The following is an 18,679-nucleotide window of genomic DNA, read 5'->3' as shown; positions in this document are numbered from 1 at the left end:
TCATAGAATTCATGTAAAGGTTAAACTATATCAAACTATAAAAAGGTATGCAGCATAAGTTGGCAATGATAAGTTGGGAAAATACATTCAAGGGCATGACAGTAAATAAGCAATGGCTAATATGTGAAACAATGAATACATATATCCCTTTAAGGCACTAAAACTCAACAGGAAAAATGGTCCAACTGTGCCAAATGAAAGTAGTTTTAGATCAGAGGACAAAGACTTACTGCCAGAAACAGCAGTAAGCCCAAGGGCTGGGAAAATTTTAGAATTCAGCAGAGGATCAAGACAAAGTCATTTAGTGAGAAATATGAAGAATACAAGAACTTCTGCACAAAAAGAAAATCAGAAGTGATTAGCAAAAGTTAATTTTGGTTGCTTACAGATGGAAACAAGAAAAATTACATTGGGGAATAAAGGAAATGTCAGAAAAATTGAGCAAATTTTCATGTTTTCATGCTAGATGCTGAAAATCTAAATATTCTTCAAAGCCTAGAGTGAATGAGGCATTGAAAGAAAATCAGTGAACAAAGCATGGGAGAAACTGGTAGGACCAAAAGCTGATAAATTGCCAGGAACTGAATATTTGCAACTCAAAGTTTTGAAAGAATTGTCCATGGAGATAGTGGATGCATTGGTTATCATCATACAAAAAGGTCCAAAGATTTTAGAATATTTCCCACAAGTTGGAAGGTAGCAACTTCCTAAGGAATGAGAGAGAGATATTAGTGGGGAACATGCTAGAATTTATTATTAAGGAAGTAATGACAGGGCACACAGAAAATATGAACAACACAATTTATGACTTTCTGTAACAGTTTGGAGTTCATGCCTTCGATTTACCATTATGTATGGCAATACACTGTACCAAAATACCATAATGCATTTCACTCAGCATTTCTGACAAGAAATCTCATTTAACAAAATGTTTTTCCAGTAACACACCCCTCTCACAAGTCGAGGAATTACTGTATTAGAGTCTTTGAAGGCCTTGGGTAAAGGTGAGATTGTTAAACTCGCATGAGATAAGGGGGAAATTTTCTGGCACGGATTGAGGATCGACTAAAAGTCAGAAAACAGAGGGTAGGAATAAACAAGTCACTTCTGGGTTAGGATACTGACAGCTGGTTTGCTGCAGGAATTGATATTCACTAGCCGTAATATTACATCAAGTAATATATCCAAGCTGGGTTTAAAGGAGGATGCAGAGAGGTTTCAGGGCATACAGACAGGATAAGTGAACATGCAAGGAGATGGCAAATTGAGTATAAAGTTCAAAAAAAAGCAAAGTCATTACTTTGATAGATAAAAAAAAGTTAGAAAAACAAAATACTTTTTAAATAAGTTGAAAAAGTACTGTTTAAAGGAACCTGGGTTTCCTTGTATGTGAATCAGTGAAAGCTAACAAGTTGGTAAAGCAAGCAAACAATTAGAAAGGCAAACAATATATTGGCTTTTACTGAAAGCAGATTTGACTCTAACAGCAAAGACATCTCACTGCAATTACAAGGCCCTGACAAACCACACCTGGAATATTGTCCAGGATCTGACCTCCCTATCTAAGGAAGGATATACTTGTAATAGTGTGCAGCCAAGGTTCATCAGATTGATTTCTGGGATTGTTCTTTGATGAGACATTAAGCAGGCAGGGCAGTTTAGGAGAATGAGAGGTGATCCTATGAAAACATGAACAGTTCTTACAGGCTTGACAAGATAAATGCAAAGATGAAGTTTTCCCTGGCTGGGGGTACCTTGAGACAGAGACTACCGTTTCAAAATAAGAGATCAGCCATTCAGAACAGACAAGTAGAAATTTCTTCATTTACAAGGTAGTAAACCTTCGGAATTCTCTAACTAACAGCCTCTCAAGGCTGAATATGTTCATGACAGATGGATAGATTTTGAATATTAATAAAAATCAAGAGTAATGGGATGAGTGGAGGAAGGTAGGGTAAAAGATAAAAGATCAGCCATGATCTTAAGGACTGGTAGAGCAAGTGTGAGGAGTTTAATGGTCTAATCCTGCTTCTATTACTTATGATGTTGTATTCTTACTCCATGTACACCACAGGGAGAATAATATTAAATCAGGCCTTTCCAAATAGATTGTAAAGAAGAGTTACAAGGGCCACAGTTGTCTTTTCTATTTGATCATCAATTCCTTCTGTATTCTATAAAACTAGGCTATATTCCACCACACAAAATAATCCACTACACCTCTCAGTAGTACTTTAGGGATTTCCTCCAAACCCATGCTGTAACAGAATTATTACAAATTTTGTTCCTGACCTACACATTACAGAAGACATCATGCATGAGTAACACAAAGGATATTCTGGCAGTTCCAGACAAAACTATGAAAATAACTGCAATACAAAAGCAAAATACTACAGGTTCTGGAAAACCGAAAGAAAATCTGAAATCCTGGACATATTCAGGGGTCAGTGACAGGTGCTGCCTAACCTGCTGATTTTATAGCAAAATAACCTGTATTTTAATTTTTTTTAATAGATTCATGCTCATCACATGGACAAAATTGATACCTTTTCTGACTCTGCCCATAAAATGTTAAATTTGTATTGCAGTTTAATCTTCACAAGTATAATAAACAATGAATAAAGAGCTTTTGCATGGGCAAATATGGCCACCACTTTAAACTAACCATATTCCCAGCTCAGCATAGAGTCATCGAGCTATACCGCATGAAAAAACAGGCCCTTTGGCCCAAATCGTCAGCCAACTAAACTGAACACTCCCCAGGGCCCAACCATTTACTGTGCCTGCTCTGCCCCTGGTTTGTCTTACCAAACTGCAACACCTCAGATTTATCCAAATTAAACTTCAACTGTCATTCCTTGGCCCACTGACCCAGTTGATCTAGATCCTGTTGTAATCTCAAACTTTCTTCACTTCCACCATACCACCAATTTTAGTGTATCCACAACCTTAATAACCATGCCACCTACATTTCTCATCCAAATCATTAATATAAATGATGAACAATAGTGGACCCAGCACTGATCCCTGCTAGTCACAGTCCTCCAGTCTGAAAAACAACCCTCTGCCACCATCCTCTATCTCCTACAGTCAAGCCAATTTTGAATCCAATTGGCTAGCTCGCCCTGGATCCCATGTGATCCAATTCTTAATTCAGCTGATCCTGGTGGTGTTGACTTAAGGAGCAATACCATTTTTGGAACCAGTGCCTTGCCCCATATTGAAAGTGCAATAACCTCTTCAAAGACTTTCGAATTGCTGGAAGGTGCCCCTAACAATGCAGCTTTCCCCTGGATAATACAGATTACATCAGCTCTGAAGAAACCTCTCCCATCTGCTTGCAATACATTGTTGCAGCACTGTTTCAGGATCATTAAAAACTGATTAACAAGGTTCAAAATGCACATGCATGCATCCGAATGAAATTAAGTTAACATGAGTTTCAAAAGCGGTGAAACAAACAGAATGATGATAGAAGTGAAATAGCTTCTCTCAGCTGTGATGGAGTACTCCCTTCATTTTTATCCTGAAGGACAAAGGCCTGCATGTTCAAGTCACCAGAAATTATCATCAATAATTATGGTAGTTGACAAATGAACATTGTGCAAACTCCATGTCACTGCAAGTATCACCATTTTGTAAATGGCTTTCAGTGTCAATTCAGTGAATGGCTGAAATGTTCCTCTGGGTGCTCTGGTTTCCTCCCACATTCCAAAAGACGTACGAGTAGGATAATATGGGTTTAAAATGGGCGGTGCGGATTAGTTGGGCCGGAAGGGCCTGTTACCACGCTGTAAATAAGATTTAAAACTTAATTTAAATAATTAGGAGAAAGGCACAAGCCATCTAAATCTTTTTTACCTCAGATCCATTTTTCCTTCACTACCACCATATCCCTTCATCTCCAGAAATGTATTAATCTCCATTTCAAATGAACTCAATACCCTCTGGGTAAAGAATTCCAGAGATTCACCTCACTAGATGTACAGTAGAAAGCATCCTGACTGGTTGCATCATGGCCTGGTACAGTAACTCCAATGCACAGGAACACAAGTGGACTTGGCTCATTTCCATCACGGGTACAGCTCTCCCCACCATCGTGGACAAGAGGCAATGTCAGATGAAAGCGACATCCTTCATTATGGATCCCCACCATCTGGCCATGCCCTCTTCTTGATGCTGCCATCAGGCAGGAGGTACAGAAACCTGAAGACCCACAACACAAGGTTCAACAACAGCTTCTTCCTCACTCCCATCAGGTTCTTGAAGTGACCTGAAAAACCTTAACACTACCTCAGTCTACATTTCTTCTAACTCTCTCAACTCGCACTAATGTCATTATGTTTATTTTGTAATGCACGTATAATTTATGTGCATGTTAACTTATGTTTGTCATGTTTATGATGTACTGTGCTACTACTGCAAAAGCTAATTTTCATGGTATTTTTACCCTGGGTATGTATGCCCATGACAATAAACTTAAACTTGAACATAAGAAATTCCTCTTCACTTCATCTCTAAATGACCTACTCCTTATTCTGAGACTGTGATCCCTGGAAACATCCTCTGAATCCACTCCATCAAGCCTTTAAGAATTTTGTAATTTTAATAAGATCACTTCTCATTCTTCTAATCTCTGAAACTTGGACTTCCAATGGAAGGAACTATCCACACTTAATGTTGTCAACTATCACACTCCAAGATCCTGGAGTGCAAGCAGCTGAATGCTCTTTTAGGTAGGCGAGATTATTTTCAAATGACCCATGGGAAATGCCATTGTGTAATGCTCCTACCTCAAAAATTTCTTTTGTAAGCTCTTACAAGAGGACCTGCCTTAGGTAACGTGTTTAAGATACGAGGTGCTGCTGTGTACAACATGGAACATACTGAATGTAAAATCACTTGGCCGTTTTTGCAATGAAATAAGACTTCCTGTGAACTGCTTTTCTACCATTTTTCTTTCAAACAAAAAGAACATTAAGTATAAAGAATCATATATAGGATAAACCACACCTCTAACCATGTAGCTGCCCCCTTGACTAACAGAAACTCTCTATTCACAACATTAAAAAGTATCTTGGCATTTTCATTGTTACACATTTTTTTCACCCTTTTGTTGCGATACACCTATTTCACAAGCCTGCAGCTAAACTTCATAACCTCTATCATTTCAGCATACTGTGAGATCCCATGCTAGTACTTAACATGCAACTTCCCATTTGATATCTACCCCTCCAGGTTATGTGCTACACCCAGTTCACTCAGATAATTGGGAGCATTATCTGGGGAGCCAGCTACTTTCCTAGCTTATTATCTACTCCAACTACCACAGTATAAGTCGTATAAAAGAGTTCAGAAAAAAATTAAAGAGGTGCTTAGATCTTGTCTTGGATACTTTATGGTTTTCCAAACAGAACATTACACCTGAAATTAAAATTGATTTTTGTTCAGCAACACTTACAGTGCCACAGTCCAATTAATATGGTGCTGCTTTCACAGACACTAAATGTAACAAAATAAAAATGTAACAACTTGCAATTAGCTCAGAAAAATGACCCAAAGTACTTCATGGAGTTACCTGAAAAACATTTTGGCACAAGGAGTAAGTTGGTGAGGAGAGATTTGGAGTAAAAAGGACATCAGAATTGGAAATAGCAGGGAAAAAGGAGAAACTACACACAAGGATAGGCAGGTGATCTGAAATAGTTTGTGTTCAATGTTGACAACTAGTCTTTCAGTTTGTTGTCAGAACTGGACAGTTCTGATGGAAGGTCATCTATCTGTGATGGTAAATCAGGTTTTTTTTTATTTCTCTCCACAGATGATATCTGACCTGCTAATGGGTTTTCCAGTAACTGCTGTGTTCTGCATCTCCGTTCCAGCATTGTTATTTCCCCCGTCTTCTGTGTTCTTATTCCTCTCCCTCTATTTGCACCTTCTCCAGACCAGTTAGCTGTAATGAACAGGCCTGTCCCATCCTTTTTTAGCCAGCACCATCACTCTTTGCATCATTCAGTCCCTTTTGGTTTCCACTTTATCACAGACATTCTCTTGCTCCTCTCTACCTGTAGCCCTTCTCTGTAACTTAAAATAGACATGTTTTCTAACCTCAAAGTTTTGAGGAAAGTTCATGGACTTGAAATGTTACCTGTCCCTCTCTCTACAGATGCTGGCTGACCTGCTGAGTAGTTCTAGCATTTTCTGTTTCTATTTCAGATTTCCAACATCAGCAGCTTTTGTTTTTCCAACTTCCTGGAGCAAATTTCACACCAAGCTCACCTTCAAGATTGACTCCAGAATTGTAAATCATACCTTTTTTTGCACTACTATGCCCTTTTTACCAAGCCAAGCTCATAATTCTTGTCAAGTCCCATTATATCGTATTTCAATAGAGCTTTCACAAGATTGTCGTAAAAACCTCACCTGACTCTGTAATGTCTTTTAGGGAAGGAAATCTGCCTATATGCGACTCCAGACCACAGCAATATGGCTGATTCTTAAATGCTCTCTGAAATGGTCTGGCAACTCAGCCAAGTTCAGACAATAAACCCTGGTCAAAAAGAAAATCTCTTCCTTTTTTTTTTACATAAATTAGAAAACTATTCTTTTGAAAATAGAACAGGACATCCTCAAGCAGTCCCTCCTACCTCCCCCCAGATCAGCTGTAGTGGTAAAATTTGGTAATTGGTAACTGCTTTACTATTGTCACATATACTGAGATACAATGAAAAGCTCTTGTTTGCATGCCATCTAGACAGATCATTCCATACACAAGACCATCGAGGTAGGACCAAAAGGGGAAAAAAAATGCAGAATATAGTGTTACAGTCACATAGAATGTGCAGTGCAGGTAGACAATGAAGTAGAAGGGTCACAACGAGGTAGATTGAGAAATCAAGAGTTCATCTTTATCGTACAGAGATGCGAGTTTATTACATTGCTCTCTTGCTATACATATTGCTAATGTTCAACGCTGCTCTGGCAGAAGTATTTTTAGGATGCTGCTTTAAAAATATTCTACGTGTGTGCCTGGAATTCCAGTTCCCTTTATGCTGCATGCTTAGTATAGATTAGAATATTAGTAGCTCTCAGTTTTTAAATTATCTTGTGGACTTTTTTTTTGCAATATTGAGTAGGAATCAGCAATAGTAGTCACCATTTTGAAAGCTACTGTACCAGTCCCTGCAGCATGAACCTGGAATATTAAAGAAAAAAGCCAAGGAAACATCATATTTTAAGATTCATACCACCCATTCCTCCCTTTGACCAGCACAAGAAAACTCCAGTTACAACAAGTGAGTTTTTCAACTAAACTGAGGACATACTAGAAAAACCATTTCAAATAAATTATTTTTAAATTGCTTTTTCAGAACGTACTACATAATTTCCTTATATGGTAATGAAGTTAGTGCTCAGCAGTGACAAGCAGCATGACCTCTTAGTTTCTGCATATATCAAATGTTTTTGAAATGGCACGACAAATCTCATTTTATAAGCTTGAGGGAGCAGAGAGAGCCCTGAAGGTACCATGGTGAGGGAGGGGGACACACAGGATACTTTCTTTTATTAGCTGAGGCTGGGGTACAAGAGCAGGAAGGTCCTGCTGGAAGTGTGTAATTCTGGCCACCACACCATATGAAAAAGTATAACAGTGGAGAGGATCCAGAGAAAATTCACTAAGATATTGCCAGGGTTGGAATATTATAGTTTGAGGAGAGAGGGTTAGTTGAGGTATATAACGTTATGAGAGTGGATGGGAAAGACCTGTTTCCTTGCAAGAGATGTTGATAATAAATTAGTGGGAATTTGAGGAAAAATTGCCATTTCACAAGTGGGGTGTGAAACTCACTGCCTGGAAGTGAGGCAGAGGCAGAAACCTCACACTTGAAAGGCATTTGAAATGTTATTAATTTTGGGATCTGAAAGTCACCAGCAAGGCCCACAGTTATTGCCTCTGCCTAATTGCCCTCAAGAAGATGCAGGTGAACCATCATCTTGACCTGCTGCAATCCTTCTTGTGAAACTGGTCCAACAGTGCTTTTAGGAAGGGAGTTCCAGGATTAAGACCCAACTACAATGAAAGAATAAGCAATACGTTTCCATTATGCTCTAGTTAGACCACACTTAGAGTACTGTGTTCAGTTTTGGTTGCCGCATTATAGGAAGGATGTGGAGGCGTTGGAGAGGGTGCAGAGAAGATTTACCAGGATGCTGCCTGGATTAGAGCGTATGGAATATGAGCACAGGCTTAAGGTGCTAGGGCTTTATTCACTGGAAAGGAGGAGGATGAGAGGAGACATGATAGAGGTATATAAAATATTGAGAGGAATAGATAGAATAGACAGCCAGCACCTCCTTCCCAGGGCACCAATGCTCAAGACGAGAGGGCATGGCTTTAAGGTTATGGGTGGGAGGTTCAGGGGAGATGTCGGGGGAGGTTTTTCACCCAGAGAGTGGTTGGTGCATGGAAATGCACTGCCTGGGGTGATGGTGGAGGCAGATACATTGGACAGGTTCAAGAGTTTGTTGGATAGGCACATGGAGGAATGTGAGATAGAGGGATATGCGGAAGGAAGGGGTTAGATAGTGTGAGGGTGGTTTGACGGACAGCACAACATGGTGAGCCGAAGGGCCTGTTTTGTGCTATATGGTTCTATGGTATATCTGGATGAAGTGCGACTTGGAGGGGAACCTGCAGGTGATGATGTTCCCCTACAGATGCCCTTGTCCTTCTTGATGGTAGAAGTCATGGATTTGTGGTATGCTGTCGGAGCAGCCTGGGAATTTTAAACAGTACATTTTTTTTTTAAAAAGTCATACAGCACAGAAACAGGCCCTTCAACCTATCAAGTCCACACCAGCTGTCAAACTGCCCTTTTACACTAATCACATTTTGTTTTCCCTACATTCACATCAACTCCCATCAGATTCTACCGCTCATCTAAACACTAGGTGCAATTTACAGTGTCCAATTCGCCAACCAAGCTGCACATCTTTGTGATATGGGAGGAATCAGGAGCACTTGGTGGTATACCACGCTGTCACTGGGAGAATGTGTGAACTCCATGCATATAGCACAAGAAGTCAGTGTTGAACCTGGGTCACTGGAGCTGGAAGGCAGCAGCTCTACTATGTCATCGTCATAAACCACAGTACGCCATGATGTGAAGATAATCCAATTCTGCACAGCAACCTTTGATAGAACTTCAAGGCTTGCTAGAGCATTTCAGAAAGCATTTAAGAGTCAGTCACTTTGTTGTGGATCTGGAGTTGAATTTAGACCAGATCAGTTAGAAATGGCAGATCTATTTCCCTAAAGAGCATACTTGGGCAATGGCACTTTTAAGATCCACATGATCAATCCTGGCATTTTATTCCAGATTTAACTAATTAATTTAAATACCCTAGCTGCCAGGATGGGAACTAAACTCAATGGTCTCCAGCTTACTGGGGTAGCACAATAATCACTATGCTACTAACAACATCAATACCTTTAGCAGCTTAATATACACTACAAATAATGGCACAGAAAGCAAGGTGCAGAGCTGCAGAGGAGGAAGTCAGATCTCAGCTGAGATGTAATAGAGGAACAATATTTAGCACAGTACACAAATAGAAAAAACAAATCTGCCAGAGGTTCTAATTCTATCAGTTATTCAGCAAACCCTAGTGGCAGTGTACACACGTGGGGTGAGAACAGAAGTCTGGCTTCATGGAGTTTTGTTTTCATTGGTAGATAGCCAGGTAGCAGTCATTGCCTGGGTTCATTATGATAATGGTGCCATATAAAATGTTAGTTGCTGCATGGCAGCAGAAGACAACCAGGTTGTGTGAAACCCATACCCAGACAAAACTCTACATCTTCCAGAGAGGTGAAGATAGTGAAAAAGATTGGCAGATGAATATGGAAAATTAAAAATTCTGTCATATATCACTAACCTTACCAACCTAGTAGATTCAATTCTCCTTCCAATTTTATTTTGCAACCCAAAGCAGGAAGAAGGGAAAAGAGATTGCATCTCGATTAGAAATAATACAGCAAATGGAGAGCAAGATTGATAAAGAATTACTGTTTGCATTTACTGAATGCATTTTTCTAGAATGGCAGCTATTAGTCAGCTTCAGATGTTTGTGCATAAACATGTTGTGCCTGATTAAATACAACTTTTTTTTTTTGGGGGGGGGGGGGGGGATGAAGGAAAAAGAAGAATTTCTTGAGATATTCAGATCATCATCAGAAGTGCTTCAACAGAATTCTGAAGTGAACTGGCAAGTTACTAAAAATTTAGTACGCAAAACAGAATCCAAACACAAGCTGTTCAGTTGAACAGCAGTATCACTGCATGCACCAGGCAGGTCTTCAGTTTCATTCCTACAGGAATTTGATGGACCCATATTACAGCTCAATCAAAGAATCAATGAAGCATGGTTTTGAAAAAGGAAAGACAAGGCAAACGTCACACCAGTGATTGGCAAGCCATCAGATAATGTAATGCAATACATGGTATGAGAACAATGTGCAATGATGGCACTAATGGATAGTACCTGGATGTACTGACATTTTGTTCAGCTGCTGTATATCATTATCCAATCATATTACAATACTGTAGTAAGGTAATCACAGCAAGCCCTTCAGTAAGGAGTTATTCTAATTCCAGGGTATCAATTTATTCAATGTGTTCTCTTGCACATGATGATCAAAAAACAAGGGGCTGATTTTACCATGAAAATAAAAGCAAGACCAAAATAATGGCCAGCGTCTTTTGAAAAATTGAAATACAATTTATGGTTAGCAAAGAAGAGCACATGATCTTGAAAATCCCAAAATAACCATCTGAATGTATCAATCCTCCACAAGCTGCACAAAAATGGCATTTAGGCAAAAACCTTCCCATTCAAATATACCAATGGATATGAAGATCTGAAAAGGATATTGTTGATATGGACTAAACCTATGCAGCAAGTTAGACCTTGGCTTTTAATGGTATAGTGAGTCTCATCTTTTGAAGACTTCTGTTTGAGTCTTTTATTAAACAAAAATATTCTTCCTTCTGTTTTCCCTCTCTCCCCTAATCTAATCTTAATTTCCTTCCTTTTATATTTCTTTCAGTATCCAATTCAACATTGAATAGAGAATTCAAATATAAACTTCCTAGAACAGACTGTGCTACTCATTCATGTTTTTCAACCCGATAGATCAGTATGGTTATATTGGAGACAAAGAGACTGCAGATGCTGGAATCTGGAACAAAAGACAAACTGCCAGAGGAACTCAGCAGGACAGGCAGCACCTGTAGAGGGAAATGGACAGTTGACATTTCAGGTCAAGGCCCTTCATCTGGACTCAGTCCACTTGAGTTCATATGAAGGGTCTCAACCTGATACATCAACTGCCCATTTCCCTTTACAGATGCTGCCTGACCCACCAAGTCCCTCCAGCAGTTTGTTTTTGCTGAACATAGTTACATTGACAGAATTACACCTTCAGGCCAAGTCTCCAGCCTCCTTCCTCACCACCCTCAAGAACGGCCTGTCGCACGCCAAGATGACAGAGGTGGCAGCAGGAAAAGCCCTGGGAGTCCACAATGTTGATTACAGATCCCATGAAGTCTCATGACAGCAGGCCAAACATGCAGGAAGGAACCCTCCAGCTGAGTCCCACATCCACCATCCCTTAGCTGGTGAATTAGTTGAATAACACTCCATGTTGAACACCACTTAAAAGTAGTACTTGAGGACAGCAAGGTCAAATATATTGAAAAAGCTACCTGGCTGGACTTGTGACAGGTAGTGAAGAAAAGGACAACATGACCTCACCTTCATTTTTTCTTACCATCAGAGATACATATGCCTGACAGCACTGGCAGGAGCAATCACAATTGTCGAGAGAAAGTCTCACCCTCATGCTAATTGAGACAGATTTAGATTAGATCCCACAGATTAAAATTCGACATCCATGGGCCATGAGCAGAACTGTGTTCCACCACAATTTGTAATCCCATAGCCCTTTATATATCCCTCATTCTACCCACCACTGTCATGCCAAGGACCAATCCAGGTTAAATAATGAATCTGAAAAAAACAATGCCGGGACTTCTGTGCAGTACATAATCTTACAGGAGTTGAACACTCCTCAGGATCAGGGCAACAAATTGGATCCAAGCCCAAAGAATTAATGTTACCTTTTCTACAGCAGCATTTTGGATTGGGTCAGACTGTAAAGCCAGGATTGAATGGTTACATGCCTGCACTATGTTAAATGCATCCCTCATTCTACATTTCATAGCAGCTTTACACACAGCACTATGACAAGGATGCAAACCTTTTGGTATATTTACACATTAGAGGGGAAAGAGAAAGGGCAAGAGGAAAAGAACAAGAGATCTTACAGCCAAAGGAGTACAGTGATGCAATCACATTTTTAATGCAGATAATGTGGCAGTCACTGCACCCAAAAAGCTCAAAGGCAATCTGCCAGTATCCAGACCCGTCATTCTCAATGTACAGATTGGAAGGCATGCTTAGATTCCGGCTCAAATTCAGGAAACCACTGAGGGAGGGACCCCAATGATGCACCAAGGATGACTATCAGGGGTAGTCTCAATGGAACAACAACAGCAACAACAACAGCTGCAGAAATCTCCAAACCAAAGACTTCATCACACTTTGATACCATGCTCTCCAAGAAGATATATCCAGGGAAAACATAACCACTGCCTGCAGAAAGAACAGATTTCATCTCACTTAGCAGTTTAACCACCTTTTGGGAGCGCTGTGGGGCAGGAAGGGGGGAGTGATGTGAAGGGTTTGATGTAGAGATACCTGCACCTTTCTCAAAAAGCACGATGGATTTTATCCATTAGTGGCTGAACAAACAAGAATGGGATTATCAGCAACTGGTTTTGCAGCAAGGATGTATTCAAAGCCATTGGGAACTTCGAGGATATGTAGCTTACCTTTCAAAAACAAAAAGGAATTAGATACTTGAATTATATGCTTTCCTTTCATTTCTGGGACAAATTTGAAGTCAGGCCATGGAGTTATGTCTTTTCTCTCAATCAGCTGTTAAGGCACAAGTAAAATAGCTTCTGAATGCCTTACACTGTTCCTTGTGACCATGAACTTGCTACACAAAACTGCCTGCCATTTGTCACTATTTATCAAATCTCACTCAAAGGAATGTGGATAAAATTCAGAGGCTCCACTTGACAATCACATCAAACAGCTAATTGTACTGCACAAATGGTCACTTTAACCCTCACTACAGGCTTCTTGATGTAATATTTGGCTCATAAGTGGGGAAAAACAAGCTTGCTGAGATAAAGATTACACTTTTTCATCTTCATCCAAGCACAATGAAAATGCATAATATAGCCAACAAAATGAATTCTGTAAGACAACAACTTAAAATTTGCATTAATACAGTCATGATTTTTCCTAAATGGCAGAGCTCCTTCAAAACAAAAATTATGCCTTTGTAGCATAACTTTCAGAACTTCAGCTGGGCCCAATGCACTTTATTCCAACCATTCAGTATTACTTTGTAATAAGGAAACAGTACATCATTTGCATTCAGCAGGCCACCATAAAAAGCAACCTAAAAATGAATTAATGGTTCTGTATTGTTGATTGGGATACAGTATAAATGTTGGGCAGACAACTTCTCTGTTCATCTTTGAAATATTGTCTTAGGATCTTTTACATTGTTTACAAAGAACAAATTGTAACGTGGCTTGACATCTTCTTTGAAAGATGATCAATCCAACAACCCAGCACTCCCTCAATACAGTACTGCACTGGAAGGTCAGCCTAGATTTTTGTTCCCCAAGTCTCATCTTAATGGAAAACCAGGCAGATGAAGAGGATTCACTACTTGGACTACAATGGTAGATATCTGCAGAGAAGCATACATTTCTGATTACCCTGGTACACCCTTGCCATTGGATTAAGACTTGTCTTCTGCCAAGGAATATGTGGTTGATATTACAAGCTAAAAGTCATCCTACACAGACTTCTTCCGTATTGAAACCACAGTATTTTGACTCCATAGGTGCAAGAGCCACTCCTGACGCTACAGTGCAATTTCTCAAAACAATTTACAACCTTAATGTCAAAATCTGCAGACAGTCATCTGCTAATGGTGCCACAGCCATCATATAGAATGACAGTTCAACGATGAAGTGGATTGTGGGTTAAAAGCTTGCAGACAATATCTCCTAATATTAGGATAGCACCGGCATCAGCTGAAATTGAAAACCCAAAGCCATCTATTTGCCTTTTACCAGTAATGGCATATCTCCACTCTCAGTTCATCCATCTCCCAAGCTCTACATTCAAGGTGAACTAAATATTCATAACATTATAGAGTTGTACAGCACAGATATAGGCCTTCAGCCCACCATGTCCATGCTGACTTTTTTGCCCATCTACACTAATCCCATTTGCCCACATTAGGTCCATATCCTACCATGCCTTGCCTATTTAACTTGGTGTCTCAATGTCTCTTAAACATAGTGATTGTACTTGACTCCACCTTCCAATCTGGCAATAAATTCCAGATATCAATAATTCTGTGTAAACAAAAACTATCCCTTCAAATTGTGTTTGAACTCTTCCTCTCACCTTAAATCTATGCTCACTTGTTTTTGATATCACTACCATGGAAAAAAGGTACTCATTATCTACTCTAACTATTCTCTTACAATTTTTATACACCTCTCTCAGGTCACCTCTCAGCCTCATTTGCTCTGGGGAAAACAAGCCCAGCCTATCCAATTTCTCCCCAAAACTAACTTCCTCCAATCTAGGCAACATCTTGGTGAACCTCCTATGCACTTTTTCCCAGTGCAATCACATCCTTCCTACAGTGTGGTGACCTGAACTGCACAGATTAATCCATGTGCAGTCTAACCCAGTGTTTTGTAAAGTTGCAACATAATCTCCCAACTTGTATATTGAATGCTTTGACCTATGAAGCAAGCACGCCATATGGGACAGTCTTCCCCTAGCTACTCTCTTGCCCCTGATATAGACTTATAGAATGTCTCCAAGGATATTTCATGGTCCCTTTTTGCCCTGGCAATTTCTTTCTCAAGTCTTCTCCTACACACTCTATATTCCTCAAGAGACTCCCTCAATCCCAGTTGCCTATACTTGCCATGTTCCTTTTATTTCCCCTGATCAAGCCTTCAATATGCTTTGCCATCAAGGTTCCCAAACCTTGCCAATTTTAGCCTTCTCCCTACCAGAACATGGTGACCATGAACTCCAAACTGAATTCATTCGAGAGGACTAGAACGTAATAGCAAGGATGTACTGCTGAGGCCTTATAAGGCTTTGGTCAATCTGCATTTGGAATATTGTAAGCAATTTTGGGCCCTGTATCTAAGGAAGGATGTGCTGGCCCTGGAGAGGTTCACAAGAATGATGCCTGGAACGAAAGTCTTAACATACAAGGAGCCTTGATGCCTCTGGGCCTGTACTCAATGGAGTTCAGAAGGATAGGAGAAGATTTCATTGAAGCTTACTGGATACTGAAAGGCTCGGATAGAGTGGATGTGGAGAGGATGTTTCCATTGGGAGAGTCTAGGATCTGAGGGCACAGCCTCAGAATAAAGATGTCCCTTTAAAACTAAGAAGAGAAAGAATTTCTTCAGCTAGAGAGTGGTGAATTTGTGGAATTCATCACCACAGAGGACAGTGGAGGCCAAGTCATTGTGTGTATTTAAGGCAGAGATTAGTAGGTTCTTGATTTGGTAAGGGGGTTAAGGGTTATGGGGAGAAGGTGGGAGAATGGGGTTGAAAAAAAGAAAGCCATGATTGAATGGCAGAGCAGACCCAATGGCCTAATTCTGCTCCTATATCTTATGGTCTACTAACTCTTTTAAAGGCTTACTCTTATCAGCTGTTGTATTACATGCAATCATCTGCTCCCAACCTACTTTCACCAGGTCCTCTCTTATGCTATTGAAATCAGCCTTCCCTCAAGATCTTGAGGACCAACCTCATCCCTTTTTATAATTACCTTGAAACTTACAGAATTCTCATTGTTCCCAAAATGTTCTCCCACCGATTCTTCCACCATCTGCCCAGCTTCATTTCCTAATAGCAAGTACTGCCCTGGCTCTCTAATACACTGCCTCAAAAAACTTTCTTAGATGCACTTTACAAATTCCACTTCATCCAAGCCCTTTGCACCAAGGTAATCCCGGTCAATATGGGGAAAAGTTGAAATATCTCCACTACCATAGCCGCAATGCTCCAACATCTTTCTGCAACTTGCTTACATATCTGTGGCTCTAATCCCTGCTGACTATTCGGTGACCTGTAGTGCAACGCTGGCAAAGTGACTGCCCCTCCCTTATTCCTAAATTCTACCCATTTGTCCTCATTGGATGAGCCCTCTAGGACATCCTCTCTAGGTTCTGCCATTATGTTTTCCCTAATCAGTAGTGCGACTTCCCATCCTCTTTTGCGTTCCCGTCTCATGTGAAACTTCTCTACCCTGTAACATTAAGCTGCAAGTCCTGTCCTTTCCTCAACCATGTTTCCATGACTGCAATAACATCATAATTCCAACTGCTGATCCAAGCTCATCTGACTTACCTGCAAGGTCCCTTGCATTAAAAGTAAACACAGTTGAGCCTGCCAGCCCTCCCATGCTCCCTAACCTGCCTGTCAACTGGATTTGCTTGATATATCTTCTACATTTGTCTTGCCACCTGCTGCAATATTCTTCCTACCTCTGCCAACTTAGTTTAAACCCTCCCAAGTAGCATGATCAAACCTCCCTGTGTGGATATCGGTCCCTGCCTCTGAGGATATTCATCCCTGCAAGTATTTGCAACGTTCACAAACCCAGTTCATTTCTATCACCAAAATAACATCTTTGCAGTTTTTTTATTCTCTGCTGAAGTCAATGTACATCTTCTTCATGCTTTGAATTTTCAAATAATGTTCCTGGAAGGCTGCCAAATCATTTCCAATACAGTCTAATTTACCCAAAACTTTTCCACCCACAAACATCCCACACCAAGTTTCTTTCACTATCATTCTATTGTTTGCTTCCTGTTTCCCCAACATAAAGAACTCAAAATCCCCATGTTTATTTGCAAGTCCCTCAAGTTTTTATTCTTTATTTACAGCCTTGCCTCACATTTTTTTTTTAAAACTCTTATGTGTCCTATCACCCTCTTAATCCTAGCTCCTACTATTCCCCATTTGTGATAGAGCTCTCAGCCAATTCTTAGTCCCATCATTTGGGATTCTTTCTCATTAACTTGCTATTTCCCACCCTGCAAATGAAGGCACCTTGCACTCACTCTTTCTTCCTATCTATAATCAGACCCATTTCTACCTTCCATCCTTTGTCCCTGTTCCTCCCTCTGTATAGTCTTTCCTACTGAATATGTCCCAGTATGCCAGAACTACATCAGCCACAAAAAGTCCCTTGGTTTTACCCACATTTCACTGCTACCCAGGCTAAATTATTTCTCCTTCTCAGGTCTAATGAAAGATCCCTCATCTGGAACATTAGCCGTTTCTCTTTCCACAGATGCTGCCTGACCTGCTTAATTTTTTTCCAGCACTTTCCATTTTGTTTTTTTCCCCCCTTTTTCTTCCATGCACAAATCTAATCCTCCAGGCAATTCCACAATCAGACTGCTAACAACTCATTATACAGACCTAGTTGCTTAATGGACCAATAATTGTCCCCATTAAGCCACTTTGACTCATCCTATCACAGACATTCCATTCGTTCTACACATCCCTCTCCCACCTTCCCTCCTACTGAAAATCTACGTATACCTCTCTTTCCCAGTTCTGACAAAGGGTCACAGACATGAAACATTGACCATTTCTCCTTCTACAGATCCGAAATGCTACCTGACCTACTGAGATTTTTGCAGCATTTCAGATTTTCATCATCTGCAGTTTTGTTTTTAAGGTTTCAAACACAATTTGGTGGTATTAACAGGTCAGTCACATGCCTGGAACATCTTACTGGAAGATCAAGATCAATGCCATTGCAAATTAATCACCTGCAAAAGGAAAAAGCTTTCCCACTCACAGCTCTGGAATGACATGTTAAACTACCATACCATGAAGAAAATGACATTTCTGTTGTGTTAAAGGCATTGCAAATACCTTGTTCAGTTACAGAGGAATATTTACCTACATTGACCTAAAATTAAAATACACTAAAGTCATGGTTAACTTATCAATTTTGAAGCAAACCCAAGGAAGTTTTGTTCATACCAGTCCCAAAACTGGATATTTATTAAGAGAGCAACAAGAAACTCCAAATGTATATTGAAAACTTGCAAAACAATTTTTATTTCCCTACAACCACTGTATAGTGCCATTTTGTTCATTATAGCCCACTTAGCTCACCAAAATATTTTGTACCAACTTTGCAAACCACAAAAATAAATGATCTGGCTTTGTCACGGGACAACAATTTACAGCTCATATTTATAATAGTACCCTAACATTTTCAATTTACCTCACTGGGGCTTCTCCATTCATTGAAACTTGCTTACACTGCAAAGCAACTCCAGGAATCAAAAGGCTGCAGATATATTAACACAGGCACCTGGCTCCTGATACAGCTGTATTCTCCCAGCTTTAAATCATTCAAAATGAAATATCAACTGCAATTTTATGTCTACCTGCAGAA

The 18,679-nt window shown here is 40.0% G+C and overlaps 1 protein-coding gene across 3 annotated transcripts in view; it reads right to left on the bottom strand.

The window, feature by feature from the left end:
- snx25 (sorting nexin 25) overlaps nt 1-18,679 on the bottom strand; it is a 208,500-nt gene that overhangs the window by 169,883 nt on the left and 19,938 nt on the right. The window lies entirely within an intron of this gene.

The sequence above is a fragment of the Pristis pectinata genome, chromosome 7 (genome assembly GCF_009764475.1).
Source record: "Pristis pectinata isolate sPriPec2 chromosome 7, sPriPec2.1.pri, whole genome shotgun sequence".
Lineage (NCBI taxonomy): Eukaryota > Metazoa > Chordata > Chondrichthyes > Rhinopristiformes > Pristidae > Pristis > Pristis pectinata.
This window is presented reverse-complemented; position numbering and strand designations above follow the sequence as displayed.